We start from the raw sequence: 17,909 nt of genomic DNA on the forward strand, positions 1-17,909 counted from the left end.
TTTGTGCTGTCCTTGTTACTACAGGAGCTCATCCACTGTCCCTCCCATGCATCCTGGGGTCTGCACGGGCTGGAAAGCGGAGCAGGCTCAATGCAAAATAGTGGGCAGTGGGGACGAGAAAGGACAGCGTGCTGGGCCTCTCAGATCCAGGATGAGCTGGTTTTGGTTCTCCTGAAGTCACTGGACCAACGCACGGTGAGAGGAAGAGACAAATGGGCTCAGGCCAAGAACCATTCCTGAGCCAGGGAGGTCAGTGGGCGTGAGAACCCTCGCCGCTCAGGACACACCAGAAGGACAGCTGGCTTTCTGGGGAGAGCAGCGGGAGGGTGGCCTCTGAGGGCTCAGGAGCTCAGCCCCCAAGATTCCTGCAGGACCTTCAGCCAGCACCTTCTAGAAAGCTGAAGCTGCCCTCCAGAATGGAGAGGGCTGAGATAATGTCCAGAGTCACAGCAGGAAATGGGAAGCTGGCACATCTTTGCGTCCAGTGGTGAAGACAGGGTGGCATCGCCTGGCTGTCCACGCAGGGGTGGAGGCCTGGGAACACCTGTTTCAGATGGCACTTTTTCTAACATTGATGGTGAGTTTCAGGTAGGTCACATCACATCTATGTGGACCAACCCCTGTAGGCCGTCATAGTGGACTCTGGCTCTCTGAACAATCTGTTCTGGAGGCACAGAACACAGGCTGTCACCAGCCAAGCATCAGGACTGCTGGGCTTGGGCCTGGCAGCCAGTACCAACATCAGCATGGATGTCCACTTGCTGAGTGACCGCCTCCTAGAGAGCTGTGGACATCACAGTGACCCACATGTCAGTGAGTTGGCCAATGTACTGGGCTTGCCTGGACAGGGCATTGGCCACCATATCTTTTGTTTGGCAGAGGTTTCGAGCAGACAGGGAGTGAGCAACCACATGTCGGAGTGGAGGGAGACCCCAGGTGGGCTGGTGGGGATGCTGGGGGGGAGGGTGGACGGGCAACTAGCCGCTGACAGCCGGCGGCTTGCTGAGGGTGCACACCTGCTTTCTGCAGCCAGTCCTGAGTCAGATGAGGGGCACCAGCTAGCCGTCCTTGACGAAGTCCTGACGGCTCTGGGGCCATTGCTGCTGAGCTCCTATGTGCTCTGGCCACGGTCTGGTGGTGTGTGGCTGCCCCTGAGTCTTCTTGTGCTGGGCTCGTGCTGTGTGCTTCTCTCAGAGGAGGGCAGAAGTGTACAGTCACATCCAGGGAGTGTGGCCATCAGGGAGAGGTGGCCAGAGCTCCTGCTCAGCTCCATTTTCCCACAGGATGGCCAGTGACCATGGTGAGACAGGTCCTTCAGCACAGCAGTGAAAGGGCTGAGTCCCCAGTTTAGCCTGTGACCCCTGGCCAGAAGAGCCCTCTCCATTAGGCCTGATCAGGGGCCATTTGGGTCCCTTTTAGTGGAGGACAGGAGCGCTGCTGCCTCCCTGCGTGGAGGCTGGTGCTTTACAAAGCCAGACTGTGCCTTTAAAGACTCACTGGGGCAGAAAAGCCTCTTGTCAAGGGAAAGTTCTCCTGTCTCTATTAATTCTGCTGCTAATAAGCCAGAGAATGGCCCATTGTTAACCCCAGGGCCCCACAATGGTTTTATAAGCTATTTAATCTCCAAAGAGAAGAACACCAAGCCACTGCTCCATAAGCCACATTCAGACATGACTTCTGTCTTTTCGTGTTAATGAAATCCTGTGGCCACTACCTGCAAAGTCTGTGTCTCAGCAGCATGTGCCCAGTTGACACGTGTGGGTTTACAGCAAAAGCCGTTTTCATCATCGTGACTCACTCGAGTTTAAAGAAACGTAGATTTTAATGCCTGCAGTTCCAGGACAGGTGCAGAGATGTGGTGGCAGGAACCAGCCAGGAGAAGCACAGGCAGAGTCAGGGGCCTGAGGTGGCCAGGTGCTGGGCCACCTGGGGCTTCACCGCCTGGCTGCTGGCTGGCTGCTGTCGTGCTCTTGAAGGTTCCGACAGCACTCGTAAGACTCACAAGGCCGGGTCAGAAGGGATGGCTCTGCAGAGGGGACCCGGGGTTCCCAGGCAGGGGCAGGAGGGTATCTCCTCCCTCCTGAGTTCATAGAGGCCCCATTTGGAGGGTCTTGGAAGAGAACCAGAGACCCCAGAGTTATCGCCTGTGGATTCTCCTCTTCCATTCCCCACATTAGACACCACATCCACCAGTAACTGCCCTAGAAGCTGTCTCTGGGGACCTAGAGGGCTTGGGAAGTTGTCCCTGTCCATCCCAGGGGCAAGTTTTGCCCAAACAGCTCAGGTGAGGGATAATTCTCTAGGGAGATTTGGACAGAGGGTTGTAAAGTCAGAGTGGGAGGCTTCCGGCTGGAAGCAGGTCCTTAGGAGGCACACCAGACCCAACCCCCATGTACGACCTGTTGAGCAAAATCTCTGCAGCTCACCCTGCAGTCCTCTGTGGAAAATGAGGGGCTAGCTTCCGCCTCAAGGAGAGTCTGGGAGCTGTGCTGTTGCTGACCTGGGGATGAGAGCTGGCTATCAGCACTGATCCTGGAGCGAAACTGTGTCCAGGGTGGCCCTATGTTCCAGGTGACTGTGTCTGTTGAGAAGGTGTCACCTAAGCACCCTCTGTCCAGCAGCTCTTAAGGGGCAGGAGGCTGCCCAGGAAACCTGGGTGACCTTCTCTGTGTTCCCTCAGAAAGGCAACAAGGACGCCACAATGAGAAACCTGCACAGAAGCCCAGAAATTCATCCCAAACTGGCAAATGTCATCTCAGGGTCAGACACCCTATCCCACATGAGCTCTGCAATAGACTATTCTACTAAATATAAAATCAGCAATTGAACTGAGACTGAAGCATACTTTTTTGGAATTTGCTGCATTATCATTAGATTCACATGTCTAGACAATTTTGAACCGTATAATTGATAGAATGAAGAAATACATAATCACGGGTAAATCTGCTATGTAACGGTGGTTATAATGATGAGCATTGCAAAGATTCTTTAATGCTTTCTAAGTAAGATAACTTTTGTGCAAACTCCAGGGGACTCTTTTAATTGAAAACTTAAATTACCTGAAGGATTACAAGAACTTATTAGTTCTAATAAATGTAACCAATATATCTTTGACAGCACTGTCAATGAAAATAGGTAGCACCTATAATAAATATGAGAATGTGTTCCATTTGTAATCATTCGTGGTGCCTAGGATCGAGCGTCCAGATCCAGCCAGGCTCACGGCCTGGCTGTGAAGACAGATACGTGCTGATCCGTCTCTTAGTTTTGGAGCCCAGGAGACTCCACTGCTGCTTCTTCCACAAGGTGAGCCCTGCTTCTGTCAGATCATGAGACACCAAAAACTGTTTTCCTGACCTTCACACTTGACTTTGATTCTGCATCAGCCATTTAAATAGAAAAGTAGTAAGCCCGGCCTGGCAGATAAAGCCCGTACCTGTGCAGATTTGTAAAATGGGAAGGAGGAGGACGTGGTGTTTGCCACGGGCATATGGAACAGATAAAAGCCAGATAAAAGCCTTTTTAAAGACAGGAAATAATGAATACGGGGAAAAGAGCAGTGGGTGGAAGAGAAAAGGTTTTCGTGTTTTTAAGTGCAAAGGAAAAGTTTCTTCAAGGAAAATAAAAAAAAAAAAACATTATTTTTTCTCCTCTCGAGACGGAGCTGTCTGGTCTCGTGCTTCCAGATTGATCAGCTGCTTAAGTGGAGATGCCTCGGCATTTTGAAGTGAGTTGAGACTGAAGTGGTTTACCTCTGACATCGAGTCCGCAGCAGTGAATTTTTATACTTAATGGGATGCAGGGTCATTTCCCATGAGCCATTTAGGGGACCTTTGTAGCTTCCAAATGCGATTCTCCCCTCAGAAGTGCCTAAAGCTGATTATGAGCCGTGATTCATGCATCCCTCCAAAGGTGATCAAGTTAAGTCCATACATTCAGATGGCGGTGAGGCCGTCTCTCCTACTGTAAATACCCGACCACCTCCGCAGGGGCATGGAAAGATCTCTTTCTTCTTCATTTCCTTTTGTTTGTACAACCTACCTTTTGAAAAAAAAAGTAGAATACATTTACATGAATTTAAGAATGGGGAAGGCAATAAGGGGAAGGAAATAAGATGATGACTGGCACCCACCCACCTGGCCTTAAGGTACAAGGTTCCAGAAAGCAGGTGACGAAGCCGGACAAATCTGAAGAGCAAAAGGAGAAAGTCCAGTCCCTACTGGGTGAACGCCCAGCACCCCTTAAGTACATCCCAGCCCTCAATTTGACCCATGGACTTGATTTACAGCCTGTGTGCTGGGGAGGACCCGAGCCCTCCCCACACCTCTGAGGCTGCTCCCCCAGTGGCAGTCCACCAGCCACCTGCCCAGCCTTTATGATCTTGAGTCCACGGGTCCTGCCTGTGGGTCACGGCATGCGTACCATCCCCGGTTGTCATTTTGGGCATGGGAGGTTTCAGGGAAACAACAACTAGCCAGGAAAGGAAATGTTACATTAATATGTGTGTGGAGTTCTTTGATTTTTGATACCTTCTAATATTTATTTTGATCAAGTACCATTAGAAACATTAATACTAAGTTGACAGCTGATACATTGGAAGTTTCAGAATTTTATTGCTAAAAAGACACCATATATTAATGGTACAGCTGCAGCTAAGGCCTCCTACCCGTGTTGGTTGTTCTAGGCAAAAATAAAAACAACAGGTTTTGTTATAGCACTGCATTCTTCTTTGACCTTTAGACTAGCAACGTCCCCAAGGTGTACAGATGGGCTCTCAAGCCCAGGTGACAGTGTGATTTAATTCCTCTGTGCTTTGTAATAGTTTTTCTTTTTAATTTTTTTTTTTAGTTGTAGATGGACATGTTATCTTTATTTTATTATTTTTAGGTGGTGCTGAGGATCAAACCCAGTGCCTCACGCGTGCTAAATAAGCTCTCACACGTGCTAAATAAGCCACAACCCCAGGCCCTGTAATGGGTTTTTACTGTTGATACTGTCCAGGAATGTAGCTCCGTGATCCCTTCAGAGATCAGAACCTCCAAGTAACCTTCCTAGGATGGCACTGAGGATGGATTGATACAACCCGAAATCCTAACACCAGCCACTCCTTGGCAGCAGGGTCTGAGATGTCATCAAGTTGAAATGGGTTTATATGGTGACTTCTAATCCACCGGGAATAGAAGAGGTGATTTGAGGAAAGGCAAGTCAAGGGGTGGGGGAACTGCAGAACGCAATCTAGCGCACAGAGTGAATGATTTTATCTTTTTTGAGTTTCCACCAAGTAACTTCAGGTGCCTATATTTTACCTTAAAGCTATTTTAATAGAAAGCTCAATTTGGCAGTCCTGGTGACAGCCGTTCTCACTGAGATCCCACACCTTGAGGCCCATGCTGGAGGACGAGAGCACCCCTAAACATGGCCTACCAACCCAGGGAAGTGGGCACAGCACGCTTCTGCCGAGGGATGGTGAGCTGCCGAGAGAGTGCCAGTGGCCAGGCCAGGCCATGTGACAGGTTGGACCCAGGGTATGAGTTATTTTATACGGCGATTCCCAAGCCTAAATATGAATATTAAATGCAGGGGGTGAAAAGCAAATGTTACAAATTTAATCTACTTAAAACAGAACCATAAATCTTATTACATTTCCAGCCACTATGTGCTCATGTGTGAGCAACAGATGTTAATGCTTGGCGATGGAACTGCTTCCACCAGATGTTTGACCTGCGGCTCTCTGAAAACACAGCCTCGGCTACCAGGCTCACATTGGCACAAGCAAGGGTTCCAGTGGCGGGTGCTGGGTTCTCAGAGGCCAGCACTGTGAAGGACCTCGATGACCCAGTTCCGAGCACTGGCCAGGAAGCTTTGTTCAGTGTCCGCACCACTCTCTACAGTGTCTAGGCAAGCAGAGGCCACCAGGCACCGGCAGGAGCCTTCCCCACCCAAGGCCACCACCAGCCAGCACAAGGGTCCAGGGAATCTGTCCCTACCCCTGGGCCCTGGCTTCCTGTGCAGTTTACTCTGCCAGCTCCATAATAGGGACACAGGAAGCAGTTGTCCCTGTGACAAAACTGAAGGGGCGGAGCTTCCTGTCCCCTTCCCGCTGCAGGTGACCTTCCAGCTCAGTGGCCTTCCTTTGCTGTTTTCAACCAAATGTGCAGAGAGGACCTGAGACCTGAGGGAAGCCATCTGGGGGAAATATCCTGAGCTTGGCAGGTGTTCTTCAGAGCCTAGTGAGGAAGACTCAGGGTAACTCACTGGTGCCGTTGGTGAAGGGCTGACGAGGGAAGGCTGAGAGGGGGCACCCCACTTCAAGGCTCAGGGGGCCAGGGGTCAGGGGGCCTGGCGCCCACACTTGCCCATTCACACTCTCCCTCCTACTCTTATGCACACACTGTGTTCCCACACAAGCACACAGTTGTGCTCACACGCAAAGACTCCAAGACAGAACCCCTGCATGGACAGTTCCACCCCCGTCAGAGGGTTTCCTCAGCAGGTGAGAAGCCCAGGTGCACCCTGTGAGCGGGTGGAGGTGTGTACCAAGCAGGTTCCAATGGGTCTTCACACCCCCAGGCTCCTGCCGCTGCAGTCTTATGTCCTCTCCATCCGCCCAAGGGCGGCAGGCACAGGGCACTCCTTGCCAGGCCCAGACTCGGGCTTCGGCTCAAAAGCGGACTTTTGAGTTCTCCACCTGGACTCTTGCCACCCCTGCTGGCTCCTGCTCTCAGCCCCCTTGAGCCAATCCCTCCCTCACTCTCCCGCTTCTCCTGGCATCTCACGCCCTCTCGCCTTTCCATTCCCTCCTTCCACCCGAGCCAATTCCCGGGCTCATCCTCATTTCCTGCTTCCTGTTCTCCTGCTTCTCCATCCACGACTCCTCTCCCTCCCAAATCATCCCTGGTCCTGAGCTGAAGGAAGCCACGCCTGACCTGACAGGGCATCCAGCAAGCCCCTGGCCTCAGGTGGAGCCAAAAGGCACGGAAGGCTTTAGGTGAGGCCCTTGGCAACTCATGCAGAACTTTAGCAATCGATCCTGGTGACACTGAGGTTACTGCATGCACGTCACCTTCCTGGCTCTGAGAGTCAGGGACCAACCAGACTGTGATACCCCCTCCTGCCCAGAGCCAGAATCCCAGGGTGGGGGAGACAGAGGGAGTCCAGGACAGGACATGTGCAGTTGCAGAGGACAAACACACTCGAATTGCAGGCCCCAGAGTTCAACAGAGAAACTGGGAGGGAGGCAGGGAGGGGGGACCCTGCTGCAGACATAGCAAGGTCAGAAGAAAGAGCTGAATCCTGAGGCCTGGGAATGCATCTGGAGGGCCAGAATCAGGGCGGTCCTCACGGCCTGGGGGAGCAGGCATTGCCCTGGGGTTAAAGTACCCCAGAATGACTGGGGTAAATGGGCTTAAGAAAGGCTGGGCCCTAATGGGGTCTCTGTTGAGACTCCCCATGGAGGGAGAGGGGCAAGGTTGGGGAGAGGAGGGGGGAGCAGAGCAGAAGGGGAGGAAAGGAGAAGGGCGGGGAATGAGGGGAAGCTGGGAAAGAGGCCCTGGCCTTGCAAGAAGAGGCAGAGAACACTCCCATCTAGCATCCAGCAAGGAGAAGGGCATCCTGGGGTCACTTCAAGAGAGAGACAGCTGTGGGGACCTTCACGGTGCTCAACCTGTGGAGGCACAACGTGGGGATGGTGGATTCAACAAACAGTACAACGAACCTTTGGATTTGGCTCAGGAAATTCGGGAGGCTGATAGGGACCTCGGCCTCCTCTGCGTATGCTCTCTGTGGAGAAGAACAGACCTCCCTTTGCAAAGCCTTCTGGGTCTTTCTGTGCAACCCACTTCCATCCCAGGAAGGAGACTTTGGGCCATTGCAGAGTCAAGGCCAGACTTGGGCTGGAACTTTCCTCCTCCCTTGGCAGGAAGCTTGTGTACATTCCAGATGCTTCTAGCTACCTAAGCCTCCTAGGAAGAAGCTCTCTCCTGTGGCTCAGCCAGAACCCTTTCAGGCTTGGAAAGGGAGGTGGCCAGGGCTGGGCAGGGCATCAGAGTCAGGCCCCTGCTGCCCACACCAGCCAGCTGCCCCAGCCTGGACTCTGCCCATAATAAACAGACAGTATGGTGCCCCTGTGCCTGAATCCTGGGCTACCTCGTAGCTGGTCCCAAGGACACTCAGGAGCAGGGGAGTCCCCACTTTCCTGCAGTCACATAGCACTCACGGGTCCTGTTGACAACAGCCATTTCTTCAGAGAAGTGAAGACAAGAGCCAAATAAATCATGAAATTAGTATTTCAAGATGTATGCATCCCCAGAGTGCTCAGCCAACAGCCTTCTGCAGACAAATTAAAGAGGGACATAAACCAAAGCCATGTGTAGGCCACAAGCATCAAGGAAGCACGAACAAGTGAGCACAGGGCATGTCCTCAGGACACAGCAGAAGAGGGACAAGGAAAGAGGGGCCTTTGGGGTGTGCAGCAGGGCGGGGGTAAGACAAAATGAAGGTCACAGAGCCCTCTCCCCTGGAGCCCAAGGCCACAGCCCAGGGCTCGCTGCCACTCATAATCAGTTTGAGACCAGCCCACGGTGGACATTCAATAAGTCTCAGTCCAAATGGGCACAGTTTATTTTAAGAATATAAATGGTCCTAAGACCTCAAATGGAGAACCTCTGGCGTTTGCAGTTTATATTGGTGCTCTTGGCCATAGATGCTTAAAAACAGAAAATATGGAAGTGAGAAAAAGAAAGGGAAGAGGGGGAAAAAGAAAGAGGTGATAAAAAGAGGCAGAGCAGTCAAGGAAAAGAGGAAAAAGTAAGTTGAAAGATCACAGGGAGAGAGTGAGGGATGAAGAAATCCTGGTTAAAAAAAGAAGAAAATCCCACAAATCCCTCAACGGCTGGGTCAGAATTGACACTCCAGGAGTGAGAAGGCAGATCAGGGCACCACTTACAACCTTGACAGTCATGGGTTTTAATCCACTTTTCTTTAGGATGCACACAATTTTATGCCAGTTTTTCATTATAAACAATTTTTCCATAATAGTTTTCTTGTCTTGGAATTTTCCATGGAACCCCACTGTTGTTTAGATCTGCTTTGGACTTGCCAGAAAAGACTACCCATTCTCCACTCAGATGGCTTGGTGCCTGCTGATTTATCATGCTCAGCAGCAAGTCAAGCACATTTCTCCAGGACTGTCAAGAATCCTAGAATCCTCCTCTCACCACCACCAACGTACCTACCACCACCACCCATCCCCTCCACCACATCCAGACCCTCACCACAGTACCACTGTCTCCACCACTACACCTCCAACCACCACAACCACATCAACCACCTCTACCACCACCACCTCCACCATCACCTCCACATCATCTCCACTACTACGATCACACCATCACCACACCACCATCTCCACCACTACCCATCACCACCACATGCCACCATCTGCCTATGGGGTTGGCTCTACCATGGGGTGTGCATATAAAGACTTCTAGGTCTTGTAGGAGGTTTGCTGACAGACAGGCCCTGCTTGAAGTCCTCTGGCCCTCGGACTGGGATTTGCTTGTAGAGCCAGGAGAGGCTAGAGGGAGACAGGGCTCCTCTGAGGTCCTGGGATCCAGTAAATGGCCGTGGGCTGGGAGTGAAGACCTGGACATGAGGGGCCAGGGGCAAAGGAGAACTAGAAGAAAGAGGAAAATAAGAGAAAGAGGAGGGGAAATAGGATGGAAGAGAAAGAGATGGGGAGAAAGAGAGAAAGGAGGGACATGGGATCAGAGAGGCAAGGAGAGCAATGGCAGAAAAGCAGAAAGGGACCCTGGAGAAGGGAAGAGAGCCTCTCAGGCAGCTTGACTCTGGACTGAATGATTCTTGGGCCAAACCTCTCCTAAGCCAGCTGGGAAACCCCTGAGCTGGGCAATGACAGTGGTGAGGTTTCATAGCTGAACAGAGATGGCCGCTGAGCCCAGGAAGGTGCCTTGCAAACCAGGCTGTAGAGCAGAGCTCTTTGGGACCCTGAGGTGGAAGGGCAGTTCCACCCCATTCCACCTGTGGAGATGAACTGGCCGGACACGTTCATGCCTAGGTGGGCCAGGACCAAGGTCACAGCATTGCCTGGAGGAGCCCCTCTATGAAGGGCAGGGTGATGGTCTTCCTTCTCTCATGGCTGGCACCATCTGTCTTGGTCTGGGAGGTCATTGTCATGGCTACCCTGGTCCTGCAGAGTCCGCACAGGTGGCTCACCTTCCTCCCCTGTTCAGTGAGCTGTGTGGGTCCTGTAGCCTCCCCCGCATGATAGATGGGCCCTCCTGGCAACCTGGGTCTAACACAATCTTTCTTTTCAACTCTCCACTGGCTGGAATGACAGCTGCCCCTGGGAAGGAGAAGGTCCCTCAGGGGGTCTTCCCTCAGGGGTCCCCCAGGGGGCCAGCAGCCTTTCTCTCCATACCTTGGGCTGATCAGGAGCCCGGGCTCCTCTCTACCTGACTCAAAAAGGCTGCAAACTTACTGTGGCTTTCATCTTGCCACCAAGTCCTTTCTTAGTCTTAGATAATCATGAAATTATTTTACAAACCCCAGGTAAAATAATAGTTATCATTTTTTTTAATAAGAAGGGACACTTTTAAAACTTTTGTTCTGTGTTGTATTTCACATTAGGTTTTTCTCTTTTTAATCAAATGTTATTTATTATTTTTTCTCAGTAAAGTTTTATATTTCAAGCTATGTTTATCTATTAAAATAAATGAAATAAATTTGAATGGGTCTTGTACTAGCCAATAAAATATCTCTTAAATAAATATTTTGCTATTGAACTGAAATATTAGGAGGAAATAAGCCTAAAATAGCAAATGCATACTTACTAGAAATAAACATCTGCTATTTTCAATAATATACAATTTAAATAACTGATAACCCAACAGTTATCCATCCATGAAGTATGTCATGTTGTTTATTTAATTTGATTTGCTTCATAAAATTTGTTATTTTTGCTAGGTTAATACTAAAATTATATACATTTACTACTTCAGTAATTCTCATAAATTGCGGTGTCAGGACTCCTGATTATGCTTAAAAATGATTGAAGAACTCCAAAACTCCATTTGTTTATGCAGGTTTAATCCACATATGATTAATATTTATCATATTGGAAATTAAAATAGAGAAAAATGTTAAATATATATGCAGCCATTTAAAGATGAAACCACTGCAGGTTAACACACGTAACACATTTTTTTTTTTTTCCTGAAAATAGCTCTATTTTCCAAAATAAATAAATAAATAAACAGAAGGATCAGCGAGAAGAGTGGTGTAGTTTTACACTCTTGGAAACCCTTCCTGACTGGCTTAAGAGGCTGCTGTCCTTCTGTCCTTCTGCAGACTGGACGTTTGCAGTCCTGGGCCTCTGGAAGTCTCCACTCTGCCCTGGGAGGACATGCTTGAGAAGGCAGGTAGCCAGGCTTGTCATGTGGGAATATCCTTGTGGAAGTGGATGAGGATGCTGTGCAGAGGTGAGGCTGATGTCCATGGGGGTCCACTGGACCGCTCGCAACGCACACCAGGTGCTGGTGTGGGAAATGGGGACTCCCCAGGGAAGCACCCTCTTAACCAACACTGCACAAATTCCAAATGGGAGAAGTAAAGAGCGGGCGTTAGGTCTAAATGTGTCCCCCAGGGCTCACTTGTGGAACTGGTCACCAGTGTGACAGTGGGAAAGAGGCGTGGCCTTTAGGAGACTGTCAAGCCCTGCAGAGTCTGAGAGGACACCCGGACAACCCCCACTGTGAGGAACAGGCACCCAATCTGGTTCCTTGTTCCAGCCTCGAGAACAGTGAGAAATAAACATTTGTTCTCTATGAATTTCTAGCCTGTGCTACCTTGTGATACCAAGTTTGTGTTGCAGCGCAAACAGACTATGGTAGTGGACAGGTTTATGCAATCAGCAAATTCACATCATGAGCTGAGGACCCAGCTGGAAGCCAAGTGCAGCCCAGGTGGTCCTGTCCAAGGAATCACCAATCATGGCTGTCTGCTTTTTAAACTGCCATATTTACACAAATACTGTTGTGTCATGACTTTTTTTCCACTTGGCAAATTTCACAATAATCCACAGTCCTGTTGCACATTCGAGGCCCAATGGCTTCTCCCATTCAGCCTCAGCACTCACGCCACACACGGACTGTGCCCCGCCAGGGCTTTGTGAATACAGTCAGTTGCAGATGGAGGGTTATTTTAACATTGTGTATTATGTTCACAATAATAAGCCTGACACCCACTCTCTACTAAATTAACATTGTGGGGCCAGTTTGTTACTCTGAAGTTGTCAATTAATACCACAGAAATTCATAATTGTCTTCTGAATAATTTCTTTCAAATCCTGATATTAATAAATTTTGATGGTACTTCTGGCTCCTCTCTGTGTCCATCTGATGTCTCTGTTTCTCTGAATATCTGCATCTGTGTGCACTCGCTGGGTCTTCAGGTTAATCCCAAAGGTGTTAGGCACTGTCTTCTCCCCTGAAGGCAGGTCATGAGAAATGAGACCTCCTGCCTGGAAATCGAGAGGCAGGAACCCTCTGTGCCAGGGAGTTGCCCCGTTGGAGTTTGAGAACATAGACACTTTTCAGAGGGTAAGTGACCATATCATTAGAGAAGAGGGTCACAAATGGTAATGTTTTCCAAATTATGACCAAAAAAAAAAAAAAAAAAATTCTTGTCTGACCTCATGGCCCACATAGCTATCAATCTGGAAGCAGGTCCTTATCCAAATCTTGGGCAGGACCTCACTACCAGCATGCCCAGCTTGATCAGAAGTGGGAGTGACCCTCCTTGGAGCAATACAGCCAGCACGTAGAGACGCTGTGTGGGCCACGCCTGCCCTGAACCTCACCTTTGACCTACAACTCCTGTGCAGTGAGATGAGAATCTTTTACAGATACTAAAATAAGCTCCCAGCAGAGGATGTTCCTGGTGCACCTGCCTCTGATCAGACAGAAAGAGAAACAGTGGCAAAGAGAAATGTAGGATTTTGTAGAGAGGAAAGGATGAGGTTTGCATAGTCGGGTAGAAAATAGATGTTAAGTCCCGTGATGAAATGTATCCCTAAAGACTCTTTGGAAAGGAGACATGCTCGTTTCCGAGCCCCTGGAAGGTAACTGTGCTACCTGGCACGCGATTGCTTTTTAGGGCGATGGTAGGGGTGCATGCACATGCAGCTTCCTCTCTCCTGTGCTGGGTGCGATTGTCTCTCTGGAGTCCTTGGTTAAGGACTTTAAGTCTCATAATTTAATAAGTGCCGATGGAGTGAGTCGTCTCTGTGTTGATCCTGATATTAATAAACTTTGATCCAAAGCTACCATTCCAAAAGGATGGAGCACCATCTCCTTTGTCCCCCTTCTAATACTGAATGTAAATTGACCTCCTGTACATTTCGAGATCAAGCTCAGAGCTCAATTTAGATTTGCGCACATTCAAAATTCTTAAAGACCCAAGTTCTATTCAAATGTGAGGTTTTCACTGCACACACAGCCTTAATCAAAAGTAGAGCTGCATAGAATGGTTTAAATTTAATCCAAATCTCAGCGAATTTCATGAATCTGCCTACTCAAGCTTCACACGAGTGGCTCATAAATGCTATTTCTGCTTTTATGCATGAAGGAGTGCAGCTGCCTCTGCTCCTGGGCTTCCCAGCCAGTCCTGCAGACCCAGGTTTCCGTCTCCTTCATGTGGATTTTATGCATAAGCAAGATAAATTCCATTTGATTAATTGATAATGGGTAATAAAGTATGGCTTGTCCTTGAATGGGCTTCAGTAGTAGCTAGGATGGGCCACAGCCAGGCAGGATTAGGAGTCTGATGATCTGAAAGAGACGGTAATGTGGAAGAATGAGCAGTGTGTGTGTGTGTGTGTGTGTGTGTGTGTGTGTGGTGGGGCTGGGAGATCTGGGGGACAGAGAGGGCTTCAGCAAGGAAGAAACAAAATCTTTACTAAATTAACTTGGGGAGCTAGTTCACACCGCAGTAGAATAGTTTATCACACACAGGTAGGAAGTATTGAAATTTATCGAGGTTTTCGAATTTTTTAAAAAATGTAACAGGCAATATATAGCAGTTTTGAGATTTCCCTATTAAATTAAACATATCTCTAACAGTTCCTTCAAGTACTTTTATTTTGTAAAAAAATAAAAATAAAATAAAAGTGAAACCAAAGAGAAGAGCCATTTATCAAAGAGTCATAAAAGAAACTTGAGCTGAAAACCAGTTAACCCTTATATGTGAAAATAACTTTCAATATGACAAATGCATTCAGAGAAAACAGATTTTGAGGAGTAAATCAACTTAAAATGGAAGGCTAGCCTGGAGACTGTGGAAAGAATTGAAATGGGGAAAGGCCGCTGGACTAGAAGGAATGAAATGTCCCTGCATCCCGGGGTTTCACACCAGCCCTGTGCGCATCGCAGCTCAGCGCAGAGCCAGCGCCATTGTGTGTTAAATGCACAGGTCCCCAAGTGCACGCCCAGGACCTGAGTGCTGGTACCCCACGCTCTGCTCTGCGGTCTTCCCCTTCCTCTCTCCGGCCTCGAGGGCAGCTATGTGCTCCCAGGAGCGCCCACCTGCCTCCTTTTCCCCTTAGTGCTGCACGGAAATGCTTTTGCTCCTTCCAGAGGGAGGCCGTGAAAGCCAAACGCAGCTAAGAAGGAATTCTCTTTTTACTCGGTATAATTTACTTGCAGAAAAATCAACCTTTCACCATTCTGAGTTCTAAAAAGTGTTTGGGGCTGTGTCACCACCAACACTGGAGACAGAACAATCCCATCTAATCAAAAAGGCCCCCTGCAGCCTCTGCAAACATCCCTTCCCCACCCAAGTCCTGGCATCCACCGGTCCAATATCTGTCCCTTGAAGTTTGTCACCCCTGCAGGGTCACTTCAGAAGAATCACACACTTGATTTTCCTCTGTGCCATTTTTTCCTCCCCCTTTCAATAGGTATTGAACCTGGAAGCATTCTACCTGAGCCCTCTTCTAAATTATCTATCTATCTATCTATCTATCTATCTATTATTTTGAGACAGGATCTTGCTAAGTTGCTGAGATTCTCACTAAATTTCTCAAGCTGATCGTGAATTTATGATCCTCCTGCCTCTGCCCCCCAAATCACTTGGATCACAGGTTTGGGCCACCATATCCAGCGTTTGTTTTTCTCCACTTTGAGAATGCTTTTGTAGTTGGCCCATACCGTGCGTGTCGGTGTGGATCACTACAGCTGTACTCTTCCTTTTTTTTTTTTTTTAATTTACTTTTAGTTGTAGAGAGACACAAAATCTTATTTGTTTGTTTATTTATGTGGTGCTGAGGAATGAACCCACTGAGCCTCAACCCCAGCTCTTACTCTTCTTTTTAATTGCTGAGGGTGTCACACTGAATGGACACTGTATTCTAAGGTCTGTTTGTCAGTTCAGCACCTGATGGACATCTGGGTGGTTTCCACGCTTTGGCTTTGTGAACAGGACTTCTAGGAACGTTTGTGCTCAGATGTTCACCGTAACGTATTTTTTTCACGTTCTCTAGGGGTACCGCTGAGGGGGTCCAGTGGTAGTGTATGTGTCACTTTTTATGAAGCTGCCCAGCTATTCCTAAACTCACCCTTCCAGGTTGGGATCCTCCCAGCAGTGGGTGAGCAGCAGCCCCCACGATGGCTGGCTCTAGGTCCTGTCAGTTTCTCTCCAACTTTTGCAGGACTTCCTCATTCTATGTGTTTTCCTAATGACTAACGGTATTGCTGGACATTCCTATTCACAAGCTTGCTGGACATTCTTCTATCTTTTTGGTAAGCGGTCTGTTCACATTTTCTGCAATTTTTTTTTTGTTAACTTTGTAATTAGTTTTAATTAGTTATACAATTCAGTAGAATGTATTCATGCACTTTGATAAACATCTTCTACTAATTTTTAAGAGACTTTTTAGATTTATGGCAAAGCTCAGCAGAGCCTTGTGTCCCACATGCTAACCCTCTCCCATGGCTAATACCCTTTGCCAGGTGCTGGCAAGAGTTCAGCTGTGGAAATGAACTATAGAGACTCAACTGCCACCCTGGTGCCCAGCTAGCTCTAGTTCTGATACTTCCATCTCCATTTTGGCCCATTATTGGGCATGTTGACAATAACTTACAGTTTTGAAAATACCACCTGGAGTTGGACTCTTTTCTCTCATATCAACAGCCAAATTTCCTTCCTCTGGAAGCTAGTAGCGTGGGTCTTTCTTTTCAGTTCAATCTCTAGCTTCACTGTTGACACCTCACAGAATGAGCATTTAAAAGGGCAACTAAATCTAAGTTGCAAATGCATTTATTTTTATTGAAATCTCACTGGAGGGAGAGGCTCTCCCAGGGACTAATTTCACATACAGTCCCATGAGTTGGGAGAAGATGGCTGCCACATGCCCGGCTACCTTGCAATGGGAACATCATTTCTGCCTCCATCAGGGTGGCATGCTTGAAGGGCCACCCTGCTCTTCGGGTGCCACACGATTCACACCGTGGGACACCGTGCTCTCCTGGTCCTGGTGTGGTCCTTCCTTTCTCTTCGGTGTGGCAGAGTGTTCAGGGGAAGAAGTTGTGCTCCCAGGTAAGTGTGGAAGGGGTGGCACTGTCCTGTCCTCCTGCGTCGGGGTTCAGCCCAGAGAAAGCCAGGAGCCTGCACAGAGCTGGCCACAGCCGGGCACGGCAGTCGCTGTGCGGTGCTGCATGAAGGAGGGCGTCCGTCAAGAGCTCGCAGGCGGGAAGGAGACAGAAGCACTTGGAAAGCGAGGTTGGGATCTGAAATAAAGCAGCATTTCCCATCAGAAGATGCTGAAGGAGGCCCTGGGGAGAGCAGCCATCACGTGGTTCCCGTCCTGATGTGGAGACAGACGGCACTAATTCCCTCCCGGGGGACCAGTTAGCGGTTGCTACCATTAAAATCTTCATACGTCGCACTGCTGGTGTTTACTCAGGCCATTTAAGCTGTCATTTAAATAGACAACTAGATAATTCACAGTTTTATTTTCCTACATTGGTTTTGAGGAGATCTGTAAATCTGAAAGACATTGCCCATCATTTTATATTATGTTCTTTCTAATCGAGATTTCTCCCTAAACTTTTCAGTGATAGTTTTTATAGAGGTGATACTTTTGTGGTAAGATACACTTAACATGAAATAGTTCATCTTACTCATCTTTGAGTGTGCAGTGCTGTGGCCTAGAAGACAATTAGAGTGTTCTGAAGCCATCACCAGGTCCGCCTGCAACCCCCTTCATCCCCTGGCCCAGTTAACTTCCCACTGCCTGATCTGAGGCCCTGAATCCCACCATTCTGCTTTCTATCCATGGATCTGATCACTTTATGGACCTCATGGGAAGGGAACCACATGGTGTGGTCCTTCTGTGTCTGGCTCATTTCAAGTGGCCTGGTGTCATCCCTGTGGTGTGGGTAAGAATCTCCTCCAGTCCAAGGCTGAGGGACATTCTGTCCTGGGTGTGCACTGTGTTTGACTATTTGTTCACTTGCTGTTGGACACTTGGGCTGCTTCCACCCTTTGGCTGATGGGAACCCCACTGCCTGTGAGCACAGGTGTGCAGACACCTGCTCCAGGGCCTCCTGGCACTTGGGGGCACCTCCACCAGAGGAGGCAGCCTGGGTCTGGCCCTCTGACCAGCTGCCGTGCCTTGTCCACGGCCCTGCACTTCTCACCCTCCACCAGCAGTGCACAGCGACCCGATTCTTCCAGCCTCTGCCAACCCATGATACTTTCTGGTTTTGTGGTACTGGCCCTCCTAATGGGTGTGAGGTGGTGTCTGGCTATGATTTCGACTTACACGTCCCGGGGGACTAGTGATAATGAGCATCTGTTCATGTACCTGTTGGACATTGGTATATTTTTTTTTT

This window comes from Marmota flaviventris, chromosome 5 (assembly GCF_047511675.1).
Source record: "Marmota flaviventris isolate mMarFla1 chromosome 5, mMarFla1.hap1, whole genome shotgun sequence".
NCBI classification, from domain to species: domain Eukaryota; kingdom Metazoa; phylum Chordata; class Mammalia; order Rodentia; family Sciuridae; genus Marmota; species Marmota flaviventris.